Genomic DNA, 8,626 nt, shown 5'->3' with positions numbered 1-8,626 from the left:
GGCCATTTGACTCAGGATCGCTGTGTTACTGTTCCATGTGTCATCTGGTTACACGTGTCCAAAAGTTATTTTTATAGCATTCATTCCGGTGTTCTTTTGGGAGTTTGGCCACAGAAATGGCTTTCAGGAGTAAAATGGGTTTCTGGAAGTTGTCAGTCAAATTATTTCAAGATGCTCTTGGTCCTAAATGATTTTCACTTCTTCATGTACAAAAATACTCGTCCTATAAAATGCTCAACATGAGATTCCATGTAGTCTGCTGTAAAAATTCCAGCTACAAATACTGGTTTTCTACTAGTCTTAAAGTTCACTCTGGTGAAATTCCAAGCTCAAGCTTATGGCCTTTTTTTTTTTTTCTTCCCTTTTCTTACACTTTCTTCATATCTTGTCCACTTTTAGTATTTTCGCTCTTTTCTGAACTGAGGGTTTAGAACCTTACTCAAAGCACTTTTATAATCAACGAATCAAAAGTTCAGATTATGTGTGTTGGACCTGTAAATTCAGTTTTCAAAGGTGGTCTCTGGTCAGGCCGGGCAGATGCTCTGTCCCTTTCAGTGCTGTGGAGTTTCATGGCAGGTTGTTTGGATCTAATGAAAAATTCCATAGGGGTGTCAAAGGGAAGGATTTCCGTCTGTCTTTTCTACCCAAAGATGGTACTTAAGGTTGATGCTGCGTGTTTGGAATATCATTTTTGGTTTGGCACTTGTTGAAATCAAACTTCACTTAGCCAATTCACTCCTTGTTTTTGTAAAATATCACGGTTAGAGCTTGAGCTCATTGATGCTTTCTGCTGGTAGAAGATTTTGTACTTTCTGTAGTTGAAGTGTGAGCAAAATGGATACAGGATCCTACATCTTTCCTCCCGAGCAGAATCTCAAAAATCCTGATCTCCGTGACACTAAAACCCAAATTGTTTTCCCCTGAGTAGGCAAAGGTGCATATGGTGGGGAAGGAGTTGTAAGGGAGAGGCGTGCAAGGGAAAATATCAGAGCATTGGTTTGGCAGGAATGAGGGTGTTGGGGAGACTCCATCCACTTTCCATCCCACGTGCCCTGGCCTTTCACATCCTGTCTGAGGTACCCCCTCGCCTGACACGGGTCGTTACCGTAGGGTCCTTTTCAAACAAAGCAGTTCCACTGTTTAAAACTTGGAGTGACTTTTATTTTTTTTAAGCAAGACAGTCCTCAGAAAGTGCCTTTTTAGAAGATGGTGCTGTAGATTTTTATTTTCCAGTTGTACGTGGCTGCATATTTAAGATAAATTATTGAAAATGCCAAGTGTTTGATGGTATCTTTTAGGTACTTTCAAGCATCAGCTTCTCTGAGTCAGGACCAAGAATAACCAGGAAGGTGTTTTCCTTTGGAGGGAGAGGCATTGAGGAGCGATCACCAAATTCAGCTGGTAGGCTGGGGTTAGGTTGGGTTTGGTCAATGTGATTTACCTCTTCATTTTGAGGGGACTGGGGGTTGGGGTGTGGGAGAAGCCATGGGGACCTGATTGGTGCTGAGAGGAATCCATAGCTCCCGAAGGATGGCTTCTCTTAGGGGAAGTACAGACTGAAGGGTGTCTTAGGAGGATGGTCTGGGAGATGGTTGGTCCTCACATGGCTCATGTGTGTTTGGGATGGATCAGTGGGTCTTCTGACTGCCAGCTGGGAGCTGGATGCTCTGAATGGGAGCAGCTTGGTGGCTGGGTGATGCCATGAGGGGGTGGGTCCATGGTGAGTTTGGTGAGCGTTCCTGCAGTCAGGAAAAGCTGTAGACTAGACTATTAAACACTGCACCTCAGTAACCTTGTAATGCTGCATAAAGTAATAATAATAGCAAAGTTGTGCTTTGACACTGTAATGTGCTTGCACATGCCTGCAAAAAACACTTCCCTTTCCTTTGGTATCAGTCTGAGTAGCAATTATGGGACTTTTCTTTTATGATGAGCCTTGTCCTTTGTTGTGGTGTTTCTGTATATTTATTGGTGGTCTGTGTGCAGCTCATAGGTCTGTGTGTCTGCTCTGTGTGTTGCTTTTAACACTTATTTTTAGGCAGGAGAAGTTTCTGAATGTTTTGGTTTTCTTCTCCAAAGAAAGTTGACTTAACCAGTCATGTTTGAGAGGAGACAATTAACCCGCTCGCCATAGACAAGTGCTTCACTGGTACCTTGTTTCTCTACAACTAAAATGATTTTGTGCATTTTATTACTGTTTATAGTATTGGGCATTCAAGATGTGGAATAACTTGATGTCAGGATATTTTTGAATATCAGGAGTTTAACCACAGAACTCACTGAGTAATTCCAAGTGGTCTCTTTGCAGGAATATGTTTGTGTCCAGATTTTTCTAGGAGTAAGCAGAGCTTCTGGACATCATCAATTAAATATGTGGGGTTCAGAGTCCCAGCATTGGGCAGTGCCCTTGCTGAGTTGCCCACACCTCGTTGTTGAGGGGATGCTACAGCTCCCCAGGCACAAGTTGACTCTCTTTGCTCTGTAATTTCTTCTGATTCAAGTTTGAGACATGATCCAATGTCTCTCGTAGCTTGTACCAACTTTCTTGTCTTACTGCAGTGCCCAATGCCACTGTGTTGGTATTAAGCTTGCCATGATGTTCAATTATTTTATATTTCCAATTTCTCAATGTTACTAGGCTGGGGTTTAGAAAGCATTTTTCAGTCTAAATTCTGAGCCAAAACTGTGTCTCCTGACCCTTTTAGTAGTAGCTGTTTCTGTCTTTTAGACTAAAAAGGGCCAAAAATCTTGCACCATCAGCTTGTTTGCAGCAATACTCTCCATCTCCTCCCCTGCCTGTCAACCAGCTGCTTTGTTTCTCTCTATATTTAGCTCATACTGAACCTGTTGAGATTTAGAAGGAAGTTGCTGCCTCTTCTTTCTGTCAAAAGGAATGAACTTGCACCTGATGAAGCAGTTTTCTGTTGGACACAAATCTCTTGCCTTGGTGTCCATGAGCTGCCACATGCGAGGTTTAATTCCAGTAGAAATGTTTCTGTTGCAGTCATTGGAGGGTGCATGATGGATTAAAGTATCCAAATTAAATAAGAGCTAACAAACTACTGAAAAGAGAACATTATTAAAATACCTTAAAAAAATAAAAAAAAGGCAAAAAGCCAACAGCAAACCAAAACACAAAAAGGAGCAGCTGCAGGTGAACAGGGAGGACCTCCTCCAGGAGGTGGAGAACCTGTGGGACATTGAGATCCTGTGGCTGTTGGGACAGCTCTACAAGGGAAAGAAAAAAGGTGGAAGAGGCAGAAAGGGCAGACTCAAAGTAACAGAGCGCTGTAGGAGTTACTCAAACTCCTTTAAAAAATTATCAAGTGGCAACATTAAAACAGAATATTGAGGCTAATGAAGCAGCAGCCGAGCCTCCTTTGCCTCCTGTAGTAAATAAAAAAGTAAAACTTGGCAGCTGGTGTTTCCCTTCAGTACTTGAAAAGGCCTGTAAGAACAACGGTGGTGAACATTTAGGAGGGCTTGTTGCCACAGGATATGGACTGATGGTTTTAAACTGAGAGAGGTCAGTTCAAATTAGATTTAAGAAGTTTTTTACAATGTGTGTGATGAAATACTGGCACAGGTTGCCTAAAGAAGCTGTGGCTGCCCCATCCCTGAAAACATCCAAGGTGTCAGATTGGATGGGGCTTGGAGCAGCCTGGTCTAGAGGTCCCAGGTCACAGCAGGGGGGTTTGTCTGGATGAGCTTTAAAAGATCCCTTCCAACCCAGACTACTCTGTTATTCTGTGACTGCTAATTCAAAAACTAATATATAGAGGAAAAGCATGTTCCTGTATATTTTTAGGGGTGGCTGTTCTTCTCCAGGACTGTGCTGCGAGCAGGTGGCAGTGCCTGTGACAACTGTCCCCTGAAATCGAACAGTGGTTTTATCCAAACCTTGGAATCCCTTACTTGGGTGAAGCAGATGCAGCTTCCAGTGGACCCACTGGTTCAGACAGCACTGACCCAAAGGGTTTTGTGAGCAATATGTGGCCCTTCTGTACAACACAGATGCCCTGAGAGATTCCTGGTTGCCTGGAGGTGTGCCTGGCTCCCAGGAACAGCAGGAGGCAGGTGTAGAGTTCCTTTTGCTGTAGCACTGCAGCTGCTCTGCTCTCACTCAGCTCTTCCTACCTCCCCATTCCCTGGCCAGGGTCTCTCTCCCTCCACTGCCTGGATGGAATTAGCCATGTTAAGGGTGCTGTGGCTGCAAGGAGCACAGATCAGCTCTGGATGTGAGGGTGGGGGTGGGATGGTGACAAAAGCCTGTAGAAACAAAGGACTGGGTAGGAGGTGGGTGGGTGTCAGGTGAGCTGTAATCAGCTCACACCTTTCAGGGACATCAGACATGAACTTGGGTATCCTGAACTTTTTGTGTTGGACTTGAACTCACTGAGAACAAGTATGTGCCTTTTTCTGACCAGGGACAAAGCTGGAAAAACTAGTATTTGCATTGGTAGGATGGTTAGTATTTTTCTTGAACTGTTTTTAAAGCTCAAAATCCTTGGTCAGAGTTGGTTTTGTGTTGAATTACTTAATCAAAGCGAGCCCTGAATTATTTGTGAATTAGAACTACCCAGAGAGGAGAAGCTTTTAAAATAAGTGGTTTCTGGAGAGTAATGTCATCAAATAAACCTACTTCCTGGTAGACTTGCAATTTTTTAAAATAAAATTTAACCTTGATATGTTTAATGAGAATCATTAATTCTGCCTTTATTTGAATGTTGCCTGTCCAGTGATGTCCTCGCTCTTTACTGTGCTCCTGCAGCTTTCCATACACTCCATTACCTCTCCCCTCTCCCATTTGGAGGTTGCAGGGACATGGGGGATGTTGTCCAGTGAATGTTGGGGAGCAGTGCAAAGCTCTGGCTCAGTGGGGACGTGGAGGTGAGGATTAAATGTCACAGATAAGTTCAGGAAGCAATTTGCCAGCAGCAGGGGTGGCGATGTCTGGGGACAGAATCGTGTGGTCACTTGGGTGTGGAAAGAGGAACAATCCCCCATCCTCTGGCACCAGGGCCCCATTGTAGACACTCACTGTGCAGAGGTAGGCACATTTGTGCTTAGATGCCAGTTTGGGCTTTAAGCTGCTAAAAATCTGCATTTTCAGACCAAAATAGAAGAGCTTTTTCAACAGGTTCTGTTTGAAGCCGTTTTGAGACATTGGCAAGTTGTCCAGCCAGGAGCTCTGGAACCAGCTGGCTCTGAAGCAGGTTCCCTTTCTAACCTGGGGGAAATGATTCTGCCTCATTTTTCATCTAGAAAATGTTTGTGATGATTCACATCGCCTTACGAGAGCGAGTTACTGGGTGATCTGAGGGTGAACCATGTCGTGACAGTGATAACCTCGTGATACAAACCCGTGCACTTCTTGCACATTTGCATCTTCCAGTGATTCCAGTTGTTTGGAGCCCATCCCTGCTGGGAGCTGGAGCTCTTCCCTCCCCTCCCATTGCAGCTCTGCCCGAGGCTGAAGCCCCTCAGGGTCAGTCCTGTGTTTGCCATCTTGCTTTCTTTAAACTAACCCATTTGTTGTAGAACAGATGCTCAGAGGGCAAGTTTATTTAAATGAAAGGGTTTTTTTCATTGCTGAGAATTACACAGGTCTTTCAAATGCATTTGGCAGTTGAAAAATTAATGCTATAACACTATCTAGCAACACAGAAATATGGCTGTATGTTGAGTTTAGGGCCATGCTTGCCCATAAATCATAGATCCACAACCCATTTCAGTACAGGTGTGCAAAAGTTAGCTTTTAAAATAGTTACTAATAAACTTTCATTTTGCTTACACTCGCAAATCTCTTAAATATCTTCAAAACCAGTTTCTTTGATAGAAAATACGTGTCTTGGTAGGTAGTGTCCACTCAGATGTAATAGCAAAGTGATGCCCACTGGAGCAATGCTGAATTTAAAGAACTTTTGGAAGTTTTGGAACCTGATGGTGTGTCAGCAAGGTGAAAACTTGAGTATTGCTCCTGAAGTAGTGAGGATAATTGAACAGCAACAAAACTTGGTGAGAGGAGGAATGCCAGAGATGGAGTTTGGCTTCTGGCAACTTTGCAATGCAGAATGGCTTCTTCTGGGTACTCGCTTTTGTGCATCACTTCTCTCCTGTGGCTGTAGTGTTTACTTTTTTTTGAACTTGATTTCTGTTTTTCAGTGAAATCTTCTCATTTTTGCAGTTTTCAGTGTTTAATCGCTCCTTGAGACAGCTACATGTTGTTTTCCTGTAGAAAAAACTGCTTCTAGCTCATTGTGTTTGGTGTCTGTTTGCAGGCAGGTGTGAAAAGTGAGCTGCAGCACAGCAGTGGGGCGGGCAGAGCGAGTTTTGGGTCAGAAATGTTGGTTTTACAGGCACTGGTGTATAGATCAGCGCTCCAGGGGAGCAGTGATACTTTGGGCTCACAGGGTACAGACCCTCCTTCCTTTTCTTGTATCTTCCCTTGGTATAAGCAGTTCAGCTCCTCAGGCAGCCTCATGGTGGATAAATGGTGCTTGGTGGGGAAAAACTGGGCTGTTCACCTGGCTGGAGGTGTGTGATCATGGACAAGGACATTGTCTGTCAGCAGGTGTTACTTCAGAGCTTTCACAGTGATTGGTAGCATTTGGTTACAAGCTAATATGAAAGGATTTTGGGAAGAAGGTGGCTCAGGTGGCATTGTGTGTGCTCACTGGCCAGTGAGCTGTATTAGTTTTGGAGACTGCTGGAAGCAATGTCACACATAGAAATTTTGTGTATTTAATACCATGGGTTTATATTGTTCAAAAAAAAGAAAAAGTCATGCTGTTTGGGATTCCTTTTCTGAATAAATTCTAATAAACAAGTCTGGTGGATTGATCCTGTCCCATGTGTCTGCTCTTTCTCATATGCTGGTAACTGCTCCCCTGTTTTGGTGTCCCATTGCTTCGGCAGGAGCGTGAATGTGTTCCCACCGTAAAGGTCCTGGGGGCTTTCGAAGCAAAAGGGAAATGTTTCAAAAGTAGAGCTGTGACTTGAGACGTTGCACAAATAGATTGTAGATGGATGGCAAACAAACTGGTAAAAGCCTTTATTTTTACTTAACCATCTTGACCATGTGTGCCTCTTTGTACCGTGGGCTGCAGCCGTGCGGGGTGGGAGGGAACGTGTCGGTGTTTGAGATGTACTTGCTAAGCAGAAGCCGTGTCCTCTGCCCCTTTTCCCTTTCTGGACAAATTGTTCTTGCCAAAATTTTCTACCTGTTGCAAGAGTTGCTTTCCTTCCAGCACAGTAAAATGTCGACTTCTTTCACTGTTCCTTCCCTCTCGTAGGCATCTGTAACCTCTGTACGACTGTGTATAGGACACAGCAGTCATCGATCTCTGCTGGCTATAGATACCATCAACTTGAGTGTATTGTAAACGAACTGTATTCATTTGAAAAATAAATTTTTTTTGAAATGCACATGTGTGAGGCTTTATTTATACTTGCATCATTTTGATTTAATCCCAAAGCAAGGAGCAGATAGTGGTCTGGGTGGGTGGATGTGGAGGGAAGCACCAGGCACACCCAAGGACAGAAAACCATTTACTTTCTGTCTTTTTTTTTTGTATTTTACTGCCATTTAACTAAATTCTTTAAAAATATAAGAGCTTGTTGAAGTGCCCACAGCCATCCTGGGGCAGGATGGCTGCTGTGGAAATGGGAAAAGGCTCTGGAAGTGGACAACCCTGGCTCCTTCTTCTTTATGGGGCATTTCATGGGATTTTTTTAAACGATATTATTTGTCGCTGACTTGGCCCTCGCTTTGCTGCGGTTTGCGGTGTCCTTGTCACCGCTACCCCCCCCAAGAGCCGCCGCCGGGGCCGCCCCGCAACGGCCCCGCGCGAGCCCGGGGCGAGAGCGGGGAACGGTGAGGGGCGAGGGGGAAATCGGCGGGGAACGGTGAGGGGAGAGGGGGAAATCGGCCGGGAACGGTGAGGGGAGAGGGGAAATCGGCCGGGAACGGTGAGGGGAGAGGGGGAAATCGGCGGGGAACGGTGAGGGGAGAGGGGAAATCGGCCGGGAACGGTGAAGGGAGAGGGGAAAACCGGCCGGGAACGGTGAAGGGGAGAGGGGAAAACCGGCCGGGAACGGTGAAGGGGAGAGGGGGAAACCGGCCGGGAACGGTGAAGGGACAGCGGTGATCGGCCGGGAACGGTGAGGGGAGAGGAGGAAACCGGCCGGGAACGGTGAAGGGGCAGCCGGGGTTCGACCGGTACCGGTGAGAGGAAAGTCAAGGGGAGAGTGGAGGTCGGCCAGGAACGGTGAGGGGAGAGGGGGGAAATCGGCCGGTAACGGTGAAGGGAGAGAGCGGTCCTACCCTGACCCGGCCGGGCCCGGCCCTGCGGCGGGCAGGAGGAGCTGAGTGCCCTCATAGCAGCCGGGGTGAGGCCCCTTCCGAGTCGGCGGCTGAGCCCTTTCCCTCTTTCTCCCTTTCCACTCTTTCCCCTCCAACTCTAGTCGGGCCCCTGTGTCCGCAGTCCTTCGTGCCCTCTCTCCGGGCTTCCTTCCCTTCAGGAATTCCTGGGTCGGCCTTGGGGTCGGTGCTCCAGGGGCTCCGCCCAGCGCCCCGTGCCCTCGGGGGCTGGGGCAGACATGGGAGAGATATCCCGCTGCCAAG

The sequence above is a fragment of the Fringilla coelebs genome (assembly GCF_963513975.1).
Source record: "Fringilla coelebs genome assembly, chromosome: 28".
Lineage (NCBI taxonomy): Eukaryota > Metazoa > Chordata > Aves > Passeriformes > Fringillidae > Fringilla > Fringilla coelebs.
This window is presented reverse-complemented; position numbering follows the sequence as displayed.